The sequence below is a fragment of the Mustela putorius genome, unplaced genomic scaffold (genome assembly GCF_011764305.1).
Source record: "Mustela putorius furo isolate JIRA1106 unplaced genomic scaffold, ASM1176430v1.1 tig00000759_pilon_pilon_pilon, whole genome shotgun sequence".
In the NCBI taxonomy this organism is placed as follows: Eukaryota; Metazoa; Chordata; class Mammalia; order Carnivora; family Mustelidae; genus Mustela; species Mustela putorius.
The window spans coordinates 9,719,548-9,735,861 of NW_025421467.1; the positions used below are offsets into that span (position 1 = coordinate 9,719,548).

Here is a 16,314-nt window from a genome sequence, read left to right on the forward strand (position 1 = left end):
GCCCCTGAAGACTGGAGACCCAGGCCAATATCGGGAGTCATAGCTAACAGAAGAAAATAATGATTCTAATCATAAGATAATTGATTCTAAAATTCATATGGAGGGGTGCCTGGATGGCTCAGTGGGTTAAAGCCTCTGCCTTCAGCTCAGGTCATGATCCCAGGGTCCTGGGATCGGGCCCAGCATCGGGCTCTCTGCTCAGCAGGGAGCCTGCTTCCTCCCCTCTCTCTGCCTGCCTCTCTGCCTACTTGTGACCTCTCTGTCCAAAAAAAAAAAATAATACGGAAATGTAAAGGACCTAGGATAACTTTAAGAACTTTAAAAGTAACAAAGTGGGAGTTAACAAGACCTGATTTCAAGACTTTAATTATAAAGCTTATCTAATAAGAAAAAGTGTTCTATGGAATAGATCCAGAAATAAATACATACCTATATGGACAACAAATTTTTGACAAAGTGTGAAAGACAAAGCAATGGAGAAAGAGTATCTTTTCAAGAAATGGTAGTGGAATCATTGGGAATCTACATACAAAACCCCCCAAAATAAAGCAAATGAAACCGTTCAATCTCTACTTCATACTGTATATAAAAAGTTCACTCAAAATGTACGATAGACCTAAATATAAAATCTAAACCTATAAAACTTTCAGAAGAAAAGCAGGAGGACAATTCTGCTACCTAGGGTTAGGAAAATATTTCTTTGATAAGATAACTTAAAGCATGATCTTTAAAAAAAAAATGATAGATTGAGCTTCAAATTTAAAAAAAAAACTGTTCTTAAAAAAAAGACATTAAGAAAATTAAAACATAGGCCATAGACTGAAAACATCTGCAAAGCATAGATCTAATACAGGCCTTATATACAGAATGTATCAACTCTCAAAACTCAGTGGGAATGCAAACATTCCAGTGAAAAACAGGAAAGATTTTAATAGATACTTTATGTATCTATTTATGTATGTATCTATATGAAATATTATTAGTTATCAGGAAAATAAAAAATTAGAATGGCCAAAATTTAAATGACTAACATATCAAGTACTAGCAAGAATGGAGAAAAATTGAAACTTTTCCTACACAGTTGGCAGGAATTTAAAACGTTTAAATTGCTTAGGTAAACAGTTTCATATTTTCTTAAAATTTAAACATATAACTACCATGTTCCTAGTGATTTACCTAAGAGAAAAAAGAGCATATGTTCATACAAAAACCGTACACAGTAGTTCACAGCAGCTTTACTTATACAGCAAAACAAACAAACAAAAAAAAAAAAAAAGAGGAAAAAACCTAAACGTCCATCAACAAATGAAGGGATAAATTTTACCCATACATCCATACAATGGATCCATGCAATGGAATTTTACTCAGCAATAGAAAGAACGAACTATTGATACCAAAATATGGATGAATCTCAGAATAATTATGATGAAAGAAATCAGACCAAAAACAGAGTACATACCCTAAGGATTTGCAAACTAATCTACAGAGACAGAAAGCAGATTGGTGGTTGTCTAGGTAGAGGTCAGGGTGGAAGGAGAGGGAGTTAAAGCTCATAGAGGGGAATGCGATAACTTTTGATTTGCTTTTGATAGGTACAGAATTCCTGCCTAGGAAATAAAACTGTGTGATGGAATCCCTGAAGACTGTATAATTTGGAATTCAATTATATGAAACAATTAGAGTATTCTATACCTATATATATTATTATCTTTCCTTGCTTGACCTACAATTTCAGAAACCTGTGCCTTTACTGTATGTTCAGTATACTACAAGACTACTAAAAACATAATTACATCTTTATGATGAAAATTCAGACTATATTAATAGGTAAATTCTTATTTCAAAAACCAAATGGAATAAATTCACTTAAACAAATATTTGTTGATTATCTGCCTTATGAGAAAGACATACATTACTCAACCGATCATGTAAATAAATGCAAATTTAATAAGGTGACAAGTGCTATGAAGAAGAAACATACAGAAGCATGACAGAATCTAGCCAAGGAATTTGACTGAGTTAGGAAGGTCATAAAGGATTCCTGAAGAAAAAGGCAGATAAGATACAGAGATCAGCAGATATTAAGTAGATGAAGAGAGAAATGAAGTGTTCTAGGAACAGTATATACACAAAAACCCTAGAGTGGGAAGGAAAATCATGAGTTCAAAAGACTAAAAAAATAGGTCTTAACATAATTTCAATTGATTCAATATAGTATGCTGAAAAAATATTTATTTTTTTAAAAGATTTTATTCATTTATTTGACAGAGATCACAAGTAGGCAGAGAGGCAGGCAGAGAGAGGGGGAAGCAGGCTCCCTGCTGAGCAGAAAGCCTGATGTGGGGCTTGATCCCAGGACCCTGGGACCATGACCCGAGCCAAAGGCAGGGGCTTAACCCACTGAGCCACCCAGGCGCCCCTGAAAAAAATATTTTAAATGAAAAGCGGAAATATTCTGTTTAACTGAACTAGATAAATATTTTTAAATTATGTTTCACCTTATTTTGTCCTGCATTAGTCAAAAATATTACAGCTATTCTACATTATTTTAAATGTTATCTTCACCTTTTGACTGCTTTGTGTAAAGATATGTATGTTGACATATTAGCAATTAATCATTTTTGCCCCTATGTGTCATGTTGGTTTTCCTTTCGTACGTCATTTCAGTTCTTTCTTGTCTGTTCTCTCTGAAGTCATCTGCTAAAGAAGGACCAGTTGTACATGACAGTTATATTATTTTTCATTTCAGGTGAATTTTAGGACCGAAGCATCATCATGTAATGGCTGATCCATCTCAACGTAGTATCTGAGCTCCATCCAAATCCCTATCAGTGACTATCCACCTATTCCAGGCTTGCCAAATGTTTAAGAAAAAATGAACAGCAGGTAAGAACTAAGATGGTTCAGAAATCTAAAATGTGACCTTTTCCTTCAAGGAAATTAAAATTATATTGGGCAAAAATTTATATAAATAATTACTTTAAGTGTAGAATAAAATATAATTATTTAGGGAAGAGTCCTGGAGTGAATTGGGTGTGCTGGAAAGTTTTCCAAAAAAGACAGTGTTCATTCTAGGCTTAGAACAACTTGTAGAAGAGGACAGAGGGAGAGAGATTCCTTGCATTCCATGTGGAGAAAATAGTATGAGCAGATCTATAAAACAGCTAAGGAGGGGTCTGAGGTTTGAGCCTCAGGGATGAAGAGAATGATGATGCTATTAATAGCAGAGAAGTTGGGAACACTCAGTGAGTTGGAGCTTTCTGTCAAGCATGCAAAATACACTTAAAGAGAGGGCAATAATCTGGATAGTCGGTGGAGGTGGAGGGGGAGAAATAAGCTTTAAAACCGTTTCATGGTCTAACGTTTTATTCATATTTAGATTTCTTTCTACTGTTCATTAAATACAACTTCTGATCTTCTAGCAGAAGAAAATCAAATAGTTATTTTAATACTGCAAACTGAATTCGCTCTCTAGGCTTTGGATAGGTAAGAAACAGGATTAGGCTTACAAATTATATGAAAAGTTCGATTAAAGAAAAATTACATGGAAAGTAAGAATTTGGCCTAAAAGCACTAACTGTAGTATTATCTAAGTAATCCACTCCCCTCAGTACAATCTTATTCAAATTTGATTATACACTTTACCCACCAACCCCTAGCACACACACAGAGGTAGGGAGGGAGAGAGAAACAGGGAGAGACAGACAAGAGGGAGACTGACCAATTAATAACAATATAAACTGGGCATTTCCCAGCCTCAAATACCTCTGTATGTGTGAACATCTTTCTATATTCTGTGGTTCCAGCATCCGAAGAAGCACATGATACACACCTTCATAAAGCATGACTTCTAATGAAACCAACTCCTCCATTTGGTGCTAAACTAAAGAAACAATGATCTGCCCCAACGCTAAAGGAAAAAGTAGTGGCATTGAACTCACTGAGAAGGAGTATATGAGTATATCCAAATAGGACTGACTACTTACAGTCATGCTTATTGTACTTTTGGGGTCATTTTCAGGTAAATTTGATCACCAGTGCTTTTTGTTATATTTGCTTTCTTTAGAATCTAAACTCCATGTAAGACGTGATTCCACTGTTCTCTAAACCATGCCAATTCTGCTTGAATTACCCGATTTATTGCTTTAATCCTCTGCTTCAGTAGGATTGTGAATTTGCTCACTGCCAGCAGTATCAGTATCACATGAGTCTGCTAACAGCTGAGTACATTTTAGGCTGGAAAAAATGTCGTGCAGAAGAGAGATCTTTCTAAGTCTAATAAGGGGACCATCGGATCTTTACTGTAGACTACCCAAAGACAGTGACCTTATGAAAAAAATTCAAGGATATTTTTCCTATTTTGTTTAAAAGATTTTATTTATTTATTTGATGCATGGGGGTGGGCAGGGAGACAAGTGAGGGAAACAGCAGAAGGAGAAGGAGCAGCAGACTCCCTACTGAGCAAGGAGCCAGATGCGGGACTTGATCCCAGGACCCTGTGATCAAGACCTCAGCTGAAGGGAGATGCTTAACCAACTGAGCCACCCAGGTGCTGCATTTTCTCAATGTATGAAGCAATCTTTCTAAACTCAGGATTCTTTAATTTCTTTGCAAAAAACTATATACTTTCATTTTTACTAAAGTAAATAATATATTGCCACAATGGACACGATCTTAATATGCTGAGTCATTTGTTTACCCAATTTTTATTCAGCATACATTATAATTAGGTATACAATGGTAAATAAAACCAGGGGCATGACCACCTACTTTCACAAAGCTCTATAGTCCAGTGAGGGAGACTGATCTTAATCAAAATTGAGCACAGATAATGTAAAATGACAACTGGACAAGTATAAGGAATAGGAGGTTCAAATGACAGTGGGGGAGTAAGGTATCTTTGAGGAGTTTAAGACTAGACTGAAAGAAAGTAAAAAAAATCTGTTTTTTAGATAAAGAAGTATGACTGATAAGGTTCAAATGTGGATTGCAAAAAGGGACACTGACTCTTATTAGAGGAGAACACAAGCTAGAATGCTTGCACAGAATTTATTATTGAATATATGCTTTTGATAAGCAGTGTATTATTCATTATTAAATTTGACACATGCTTTTGATCTTGATGAAGTCCCTGAACTTTTAGGACTTCAAGATCAAAAGCTTCTGCACAGCAAAGGAAACAGTCAACAAAACAAAGAAAAAACCCACGGAATGGGAGAAGATATTCGCAAATAACACTACAGATTGGGCTGATACCCAAAATCTATAAAGAACTCCTCAAACTCAACACTCAAAAGACAGATAATCACATCAAAAAGTGGGCAGAAGACATGAACAGACACTTCTCCAAAGGAGACATAAAAATGGCTAACAGACACATGAAAAAATGTTCATCATCATTAGCCATCAGGGAGATTCAAATCAAAGCCACACTGAGATACCACCAGTTAGAATGGCCAAAATTAACAAGACAGTAAACAAGTGTTGGAGAGGATGTGGAGAAAGGGAAACCCTCTTACACTGTTGGTGGGAATGCAAGTTAGTGCAGCCACTTTGGAAAACAGTGTGGAGATTCCTTAAGAAATTAAAAATAGAGCTATCCTATGACCCTGCAATTGCACTACTGGGTATTTACCCCAAGGATACAGATGTAGTGAAAAGAAGGGCCATCTGTACCCCAATGTTTATAGCAGCAATGGCCATAGTTGCCAAACTGTGGAAAGAGCCAAGATGCCCTTCAACAGACAAATGGATAAGAAGACACAGTCCATATACACAATGGAATATTATGCCTCCATCAGAAAAGATGAATAACCAACTTTTGTATCAACATGGACGGGACTGGAGGAGATTATGCTGAGTGAAATAAGTCAAGCAGAGAGAGTCAATTATCATATGGTTTCACTTATCTGTGGAGCATAAGGAATAACATGGAGGACATGGGGAGATGGAGAGAAGTGAGTTGGGGGAAATCCACAGTCAGACTGTGGACTCTGAGAAACAAACTGAGGGTTTTGGAGAGGAGTGGGGTGGGAAGGTGGGTAAGCCTGGTGGTAGGTATTAAGGAGGGCACGTATTGCATGGAGCACTGGGTGTGATGCCTGAACAATGACCTTGGAACACTGAAAAAATAAAGTTAAAAAACCTTGACACATGCAATATTTTTGAGATCTTCAAACGAGGTGATATTTGATTTATAAATACTTCATAAAGTATCAAACCAATAATAGTTTCTGTAGCTAAAAATTATCCAAAAGTTAACTGACATCTCATCAAAAGTAATTACTTCCTTTGAGGATCCTCTCTTTTCCTGCTTCCAGTGTTTGAATTAAAGGGGAACCTGAAACATGTAGTAAATAATCAATCCCCTAAGAAATGTTGTAGGTCCCAAGGGTGGGATGGCATGATGTGAGGTGGTAGAGAAAACACTGCATCTGGGAACTGATACAACAGGTGGATTTTCAGCTCTGCCATTTACAAGCTATGTGACCCTCCAAGAGGAACTAAACCTTCCTAAACCCAAATCCCTTACCTTAAATTGGGATTTGGTGGGAAGATTCCGTGTGATAGTGTTCATGAAACACTCAAACACTATACGTCTTGGTATAAATGTCAGGAGTTAGGATAATAATGATCCCCACATCTGATACCACACAGGATGTTAGCTGAAGTTGAAGATCCAATTATTTGAGTTCTGTTCTACAGTTTTCAGTTGTAAGTCTTTGTTTACAATTATGTAAATATACTTCACTAACTAAAATAACATTTAATTAACTCATTTTTAAAGATATCATGATTCTTAAATATGATTCAAGGAAACAATTTTTTTTTTTTTTTTACTGATGCTCTACTAGTAGTGGCACCTTCATTTCATCCAAATAATCATACAATTTTTATGTAATTGTGTTACAAAAAACACTGGTTCTTTGAAAGACAATGTTCTCATAATACAAGAGACAGTCAAATTAAAGATAAAATATTCAGGAATTGTATCCTCTTGAACCATAGATTTGATATTGCAGGTTTTAATCTCCAGTCTCCAATTAGGTTTCTTTTAAATCCATATTAATTATATGTTCACAAAATCACATCAGTGTGTGGTAAGGAAATATGCTCTTTTCAGTGTACCTGGTGAGCTAACTCAAAATATTGTGGAAAGACAGGGAAAAGGAATGAAAGACATATATTACACACCTGGTGCAACTTTTCCAAAGTTACATTACTCTGAAACACTACAGTATTTTCAAATTAAAATTCAAGTAGGGCTAGGGTGGCTGGGTGATGGACATTGGGGAGTATGTGCTATGGTGAGTGTTGTGAATTGTGTCAGACTGATGATTCACAGACCTGTATCCCTGGAGCAAATAATATATTATATGTTAATTAAAAAAAAAACTGAAATGCTATGAATTCTAAGAATAAAATATGGATTTCAAATTTGTTAGAATAAATAAAGAATATTCTTGGTATATAATTCTGTGTGCATGTGTGTTTTGATTATGGACTGGCCAAGCAATCTGAAATCAAGACTGACTGAAGACAACTGCTACTTAATCCTCATTTTCTCTGCCAGACCCTCCTGTAAAAACCATGATCATTTATTCCTGTAATTCCAGTTCACAATTTTTCTAAACTCTTTAGAATGTGGTGGCATGTTTGTCTCACCACTTTACTTGGCTCTTAGCTCCTTCAAGAATTTTATTTTAGATGTTTCAGAATACTTAGAAAGGAGATTTCGTACTTAGTTGAGATTGATTAGAAAAGCAGCAATCCCAGGATCAGCAGAGAGAGCTAGGAAAATAATCAAAATCCCTGCTTAAAAACAAACAAGCACACAAAAAACCCTTTTCTAGCCTCTTTTTCCTCAGTAGGACACTCTATTTACCTCCAAATTACTCCTCTAATTTTAAACAACTTGTCTAGTTAATTTCCTGTGTGTGATCACTGACTACAAGTGAGGTTCATTTTCTTATCTACATCATGTAGGTAATTAAAGGAAATTGAAAGTGGGCAGTGAAGCTTTTATGCAACTGGGATTGAAGCTGAATGGAGGGCAGCGAGGTCAGTGGAGTCCATTATATTTTTATGTGAGAGGCTGGTCTGTCTGCCCTGTCCTTGTTTATTTAGTGGAGGCTGGACAGGCTCCTAACTGCAAATCTATGTCTCTGATTTGCCCAGCTGTCCTTGTATAAAGACATCTTCCCCTGCAAATGTTAGATGACAGTGATTGACAACCTATGATGAACCCTGCTTGCAACCCCCTGCTACTGTTTTTAGATTGTGATAAAGAAACATCTTTCATAATCACATCAAATGGGCCCTGCTGTTCACTCAGTAGTTTTTATTTTGTTTGCCTTCTCACCACAAATCTCAATCTGTTCTAGAAATGCCATAAACTCACCTACTCCACGTAAAGTAAAAAAATTTTTAAAAAGGTATGTAAAGCTACCACATTTTGCTTATATATTTGTACTCGTTTAAGTTTACTGAGGATATATATACTCTTGCATAGTGGTTTGTTCACACCATCTTATCCCTAACTACTTTGCTTGTTCTCCTAAGAACATGGCATATCTATACTGCTGAGAAATGTCTTTCAGTGATTGGCCGGCACCTGGGTTTAGTTAGGGTTCTGGGAGTTTAATTCAATATGTAAGTCTTACATATCCTTGTGGCTCTTAAGTACATTGGCTGTACAGCTTATGTTTTAGATTTGTTAAAATAAGAAGCTTATTACAATCTACTTTGGCTTTTTCTTTAGCGAGCGTGTAAGTGGATATTGTTTGTGTGGGTGTGTGTTTACAGATATATAGATATATATATATATATTTGCTGTACATAAGCAAATTGCAGAGGTAAGAAACAGCCAGAATGGGTTCATGTTCGGCTTGTACAAGTGTTCATAAGACTAAACTAGTACTTTTATGTCATTGCACACATCGCTGCCTACACTGAATCCACCAACTAGCAGATAAGTGGGGATGGCAACCTGATCAATGTGAGAGACTAAAGAAGCTTTATGCTGTAACTTAATCTCTGTCATGGGAACAGTAAAACTTATAAAGTTAATGAGTTCTAGACTTTAAGTAGCACTTGATTAATTTGTAACATTCTGAGGCGTTAAAACAAACCAAAATTAGTTTCTCACATTCCAGTGCTGTCTTTTGGCCACTGAAGCTGTAGGAAAAGCATTTCAGTAAATTTCCTTCATAGGAACCCAGTTTAATTTCTGGACCCTCCTGACATATTAATTAATTGTATATTATACATTTTATAACAATATTTGAAAAATTATCTGGCATTTATCCAGCCGCATCCAGATATATTAAAGGATAAGAAAACATGCCTCATATTTTTAAATTTATTACATCAGGTTACCTATTCTTCAATCATTAATACACTAAAAAATTATGTATGACATAACTTGTTTTTGAAAATCAAATATATATAATTAGTTTCTAATACTTGTGATCTGTACTTTTATTAAAATTATTCAAAATGAATAAATCATTTACTACGACATTAAATAAATCTCTAAATTAAAAGACTGCTATAAGCTAGAATTATCTGGAATTTATAATGACCTCAAAATTCAGTAAGATGTATGAATGAACTTAAAAACATTCTTTGTTAAAGAAAAAGGTAAAAAAAAAGCTCTTGGTTATAAAAGCTATCAGAAAATGATAAAATTAAGATCTAGTTAATTAAGCAATAATAAAATATCCAGTACGTACACGATTTGGTTCACTCAGATAAAGTATCAAATAATTTTACTGTATGTAGGTAGCAAAAATGTAAATACTGATAGATATAATTATTAATACTCATGGATCGATGTATGTCTCCTTTCAGGGCTTATGTGAGTATATGTGTCTGATTTGTATCAAGGTCTGAAACTTATGGACTATGTTTGGCCTTTAACCAATTAAGGCAAGCATGGAATCACTTGCCAAAAATAAATATGAACAAGAAACAACACCTTATTCCTTCCGTTGTAAAAATGACAACCCGCTGACAGCTGGATTTTAAGGGATCTTTCAATAGTGGGTACCAGTAACTTTGTTGTACTTAAATTAATTTCAGTGGTAAGAATTCCATCAGAAACTTCTATTTCCCAGGATTTATAGCTAAGTCCTTAAAAAATTGCTCTTTGATGAAACTTGAAAAAAAATTCCTCAGTTTTGGAGGATGTAATAAAAATGTCTTATAGCTTAACAATGTTTAGATACTTTTCTTTTAAAAAATAAAAATCTTGAGGCTATCCTGTTTGAATCCTAAAATAGAGTAAGTGAGATTAGTAGCAAAATGTAATAACTGTGTTTAGTTAAATGTCACACTTTGCAATCTATCTTTAAAAGCTAAACAAACTTTCTTATTATCTTGTTTCTGCCTTTAAAACTTCATATATTTATTTGAGTGACTTCCTTTATAATTTGCCTCTCTATAGGCTATGAGAGTATATCAAACATAAAACAAACATATGAAAACACTAAAAATACATATATATAAAACCTAAGGTGGAAATACTAAAATAGTTCTATTTAATGTCTATGGAATATTCTTCCAGGAGTTAAGCAATACATATACAAAAAGTTAAACAAATCTACAAATGAAATATCAAAATAGGCCAATATACAAGAAATAATCATAATGTAGGAGTGATCGATGAATGAAACAAATGCTGTGTCACGAACTTAGAAAAAGTAGTAATGACTACTAATTCTGAATTAGGGAATATTTTAAGAAGGAGCTGAATCAAGATGGATGGATGAATGTTAGACACATTTCAGGTGGGAATCATAAGCAAAGGTGTTGAGTCTATATCCAGCATGTTGAAACGTGAGAGTAAGAAGGTTCATCAGGAGAAAGGGGGAGGTGGATCTGTAAAAGTCTAATGGATGGTGTTGGTAAAAACGAAGGCCTTGATAGGTAGGTTAAGGAAACAGTGCTTTATTATTTATGTACGTTTAGATTTTAAAAGCAGAAATGTTCCTTTAAAAGAGATAAACTGGAGGGATGAGTTGGGTGAATTACAGAAGAGAGAGAAACTAAAGTAGGAAAATCACTTAGGAGACTGTTTAGAATGGGGTGATGAGAATCCAGACAGGAGCTGGTTGTGGGGATGTAACATTTAGCATGGCGACTATACTTAGTAACACTGTATTGTATATTTGAAAGTTAAAGGTAGACCTTAAAAGTCTGTGATAAGAAAAAACTACGTATTGTGACAAATGTTAACTAGAGTTACTGTGGTGATCATTTCACAATATATACAAATATTGAATTATTATGTTGTATATCTGAATGATTATTATATATTGATTATACTTCAAATAAAGGTACTAAATTCTTTAAAATAGTAACTCTGTTATCAGTGATTATAGGTTAAAAGGAGAAAATAATGAAAATATTGTCACTGTAGTTTTTAAAAAATTTTTTTAAAATTTTCAAACTGCATAATAAATATTAAAGATACCAGTATATTTTTATATACAAATAATTTATGGTTGGCATTAAGGAGGGCAATTTTATCTCATACGGAGTCTGGAAAACAACCAGAGGTAGGCAAAGGAAGAGCAGCCAGTGTCAAACCATTAAGAAAAAGCACTGGATAAGATGTGAACATGCATTTTTAAAAATAAAGAGACTATTAAAAAGAAGTAAATGATGTTATCAAATGCTGTAAAAATGAAGACATCAAGGATATCAAAGCACTGGGTAATTAGGCTCTCTTGGACCTCCAAAGATCCTAAACAATAGTAATCCACATTATGGGGAGGTAAGAATGAATGGAGGTGAAAGAAATGGAAACAGCAGGTTGAGATCTCACTTTTTTATTTTGTCAGTGACTGGGAGAAAGGAAGTAAGATGGTAATTTGAGAAGGATGATAAAACCCAATAAAGAGGTTTATTCTCCCCAGACTATGGGTAACCTATACATGTACAGGAGTGCATTTTTTTTTCTTAAACTGAAAAAGTTATTTTAAAGTTTACAAGAAACAATAGCACGAAAACTGAGAAAATTCTACACAAAAAAAGCAACGGTGGTGGTGGTGGTGGGAGGGTGACCAGTGAGTAGCAGAGCTAGTTTGTGAGAATCAATGTTACCCATTCTGTGGATTTATCACCTTTTGTTTATCTATTCATTGGTTAATGGACATTTACTCATTTCCACTTTTTGGCTATTATGAATAATGCTGCTAGGAACATCTGTGTACAGGTTTTTGTCTGAAGTTTTTCAGTGTTTTGGGCATATACATAGGAGTGAAACTGGTGTGTCACATGATAATTCTACTTGACATTTTAAGGAACAGCCAAACTTTTTTCCTAAAGTGGTCACACCATTTTACATTTTCACTAGCAATGTAGGAGTGTTCCAAATTCTCCATACCCTCACCAATATTTGCTATGGTCTGTCCTTCTGATTATAACCACCCTGTGGGTATGAAGTGGTTTTGATTTGCATTTCCCTAAAAACTAATGAGGGCAAGAATGTTTTTATGTGCTTATTGGCCATTTGTACATCTTCTTTGGTGAAATGTCTATTCAGATCATTTGCCCATTTTTTAATGGAGCCACCTATTATTGAGATAAAAAGTTCTTTATATATTTTGGAATTGAGTCCTTATCAGATATATGATTTGCAAATACTATCTTTCATTCAATAGGTTATTTTTTTCACTTTCTTGATGGTATCATTTGCAGCACAAGAGCTTTATTGATAAAGTCCAATTTGTTCAAATTTTGTTGCTTACACTTCCGGCACAAATGCTATCACATAGCCCAACGTGGGTAAAATTTACACCTATGTTTTGTTCTAAGAGTATTACAATTTTAGCTTTTACATTTAGGTTTCCAATCAACTTAGAGTTAAGTTTTGTGTATGGTGTGAGGAAGGAGTCCAACTTTATTCTTTTATATGTACATATCCAATTATCTCGGTAGCATTTACTGAAAAGACTGTTTTTTCTCTATTTTATTGTCCTGGCACCCTCATATTAATTGACCATACGTATAAAGGTTTATTTCCTGACTTTCAGTTCTATTTCATCCATCTATATGTCTATATGTGGTCACTACCACACTATTCTGATTATATTCACTTTGTTGTAAGTTTTTAAGTCAAGAAATGTGAGTCCTCCAACTTTGCTTCTTTTTCAAGATTGTTATGGCTCTTATGGGTCACCTGCATTATCATATGAATTACAGTATGAGCATCTCAGTTTCTGCCAAAAAGTCACCCGGGCTTCTGGGATTGTGTTGAATCTGTAGATGGATATGGAAAGTACTGCCATCTAGCAGTAAGTCTTCCAATTCACAAACATGAGAAATCTCTTCATTTATTTAAATCTTTAATTTCCTTCAACAACATTTTACAGTTTTTAATGTACAAATCTTGCACTTCCTTGTTTGAATTTACACCATATTGTTCATTTCTAGTGTATAACAATACAAATGATTTTTGCATATTGATCCTGTATCCTGAAACCTTGCTAAACTTATTAACTCTACTAGTATTTTTAGTGAATTCTTAGGCTCTTCTACGTAGTCATGTCATCTGCAATTAGAAATAGTTTTGCTTTTTTCCCCAAATTGGATGTGTTTAATATTTATTCTTCTATAGTTGTCCTAGTTAGAGTCTCCAGTATGGACATTTTTGCCTTGTTTCTGACCATGGAGTGAGAGTATACAGTTTTTCATTATTTAGCATGATGTTAGCTATAGATTTTTTGTGAATGCCCCTTTTCTTCTTACTCTGTGGAGTGTTTTCATCATGAGAGGGTGTTGGATTTTGACAAATATTTTCCTGTGTCCATTAAGAAGATCGTGCAGTTTTTGGCCTTTATTTTATTAATATGTGAATTACATTAATTGCCTTTTGGATGTTAAATCAACCTTGCATTCCCATAATAGATTCCACTTGGACCTGGTGTATAATCCTCTTACTTGCTGCTGGATTTGGTTTGCATTTTATTGAGGAATTTTTGCATTTATATTCACAAGGAACATTAGTCTGTAGTTTTCTTGTGATGTCCTCATCTGATTCTGGTGTCAGGGTAATACTGACCTTATAGAATGAGTTGGGAGGTGTTCTTGCTCTTATATTTTTGAAAGAAATAGTATAACATTGGTAATAAGTCTTAGAACATTTGGTAGAATTCACTAAAGACATCTGAGCCTGGGTTTTTCTTAGCGGGATGTTTTAAAATTACTAATTCAAATTCTTTCCTTGTTACAGGGGTGTGTATATATGTGTGTTCCTTCTTGGTTCAATTTTGATAATTTGGTGTCTTTTTTGGAATCTGTCCATTTCATTATATTATATAAATTTTTGGCATATTGTTATTTATAGTATTCCCTTATACATTTTTGGTCACCAGTAGTGATTTCAGTGACTTGAATATCCTCTTTTTCTTTACTAGTTTAGCTAAAGATTTGTCATTTTTATTAATCTTTGCAAAGAGCAGGTTTAGTTTTATTGATTTTCTCTACTATTTTTACATTCCCCTTTTCATTTTAATGCTAATTTTTATTCTATATTTCCTTCTGCTTGCTTTTCTCTATCTTCTTAAAGTGGAAAGTTAGGTTACTGATTTGATATTTTCCTTAATATAGGTATTAAGAATTATGAATTTCTAAGAACTGCTTTTGTTGCATCCCATAAATATTGGCATAGTGTGTTTTTCTTTTCATTCATTTGAATGCATTTTCTAATTTTTGCTGTGATTTCTTCTTCGACCCACTGGTTATCTAGAAGTGTGTTGTTTACTTTCTACATTTGTAAATCTCATAAATTTCCTTTTGTTATTTATACTTTCATTCCATTGTGGTTAAAGAACATATGTTTAATGATTTCAGTTGTTTTAAACTTATTGAGGTTTGTTTTAAGGACCATTATATGGTCTATTTAGGAGAATGTTCAAGTTCACAGAGAAGAATATGTATTTTGCTATTGTTGAGCAGAATAGTATATAGATGTCTATTAGGTTTAGTTGGTCTATAGTGCTGTTCATGTATCCCTTATCCTTGTTAATTTTCTGTCTAGCTGTTCTACCATTATTAAAAGTGCAAATTTGAAGTCTCCACTTATGAGTGTTGAACACCTATGATCTACATCTCTCTTTAATTCTGCCAGCTTTTGAGACATTGATTTTAAGCATGTTTATAATTGTTACATGTTCCTGATGAATTGACTCTTTATTGAAGTAGAATTAACAGCGTTATATTGGTTGCAGGTGTACAATGAGTCAATAATTCTATACATTATTTAGTGCTCTTCATGATAAGGGTACCCTTAATCCCTTTTATCTATTTCACCCATCACCCACCAGTCACCCCTCTAGCAAACACTAGTTCGTTCTTTGTATTTAAGAGTCTGTTTTTTATTTGTTCATTTTGTTTCTTAAATTCCACATGAGTAAAGTCAAATAGTATTTGTCTTTCTGTCTTACTTATTTCACGTAACATTATACTGTCTTGGTTCATCCATGTTGCTGCCAACGGCAAGATCTCATATTGTTTTTGTGGCTGATTAATATTCCATTGTGCATGTGCACGCACATACATATACACACATATATATACACAATGTAATATATACATACATATATATACACACCACATCTTATTTATCCATTCATCTATCAATGGACAATTGGGCTGCTTCCATACCTTCAGTATTGTAAAGAATGCTGTGATAAATGTAGGGGTGCATATATTTTCAGATTAGTGTTTCTGTTTTCTTTGGGTAAATACCCAGTACTGGAATTATTGTATCACATGGTAATTCTATTTTTAATTTTTTAAGGAATGTCTGTACTATTTTCTACAATGGCTACACCAGTTTGCACTCCCTTCATCAATGCATGAGGTTTCTTTTTTGTCTATGTCCTAGCTAACACTTGTTATTTGTCTTTTTGATTCTAGCTATTCTGACAAGTGTAAGGTGGTACCTCCTTCTGGTTTTGATTTGCATTCTCTGATGTTTACTGATGTTGAGCTTTTTTCATGTTTCTGTTGGCCATTTGTTTGTCTTCTTTGGAAAAATGTTTATTCAGGTCCTCTGCCCATTTAAAAATTGGATAATTGGCTTTTTAGGTTGAGTTGTAAGCTCTTTATATATTTTGGATATTAACTCCTTATCAGATATAACATTAGAAAATATCTTTGTCATTCAGTTGGTTGCCTTGTCATTTTATTGATAGTTTCCTTCAGTGTGCAGAAGCTTTTTATCTTGGTGTGGTCCCAACAGTTTATTTTTGCTTTATCCCTTGCCTGAGGAGACATAACTAAAAAAATGTTTCCAAGGCCAAT

At 34.2% G+C, this 16,314-nt stretch overlaps 1 protein-coding gene across 2 annotated transcripts in view; it reads right to left on the reverse strand.

Annotated features, from left to right (window-relative positions):
• The window catches only part of ASCC3 (activating signal cointegrator 1 complex subunit 3), a 336,070-nt gene that overhangs the window by 27,915 nt on the left and 291,841 nt on the right, over nucleotides 1–16,314 (reverse strand). The window lies entirely within an intron of this gene.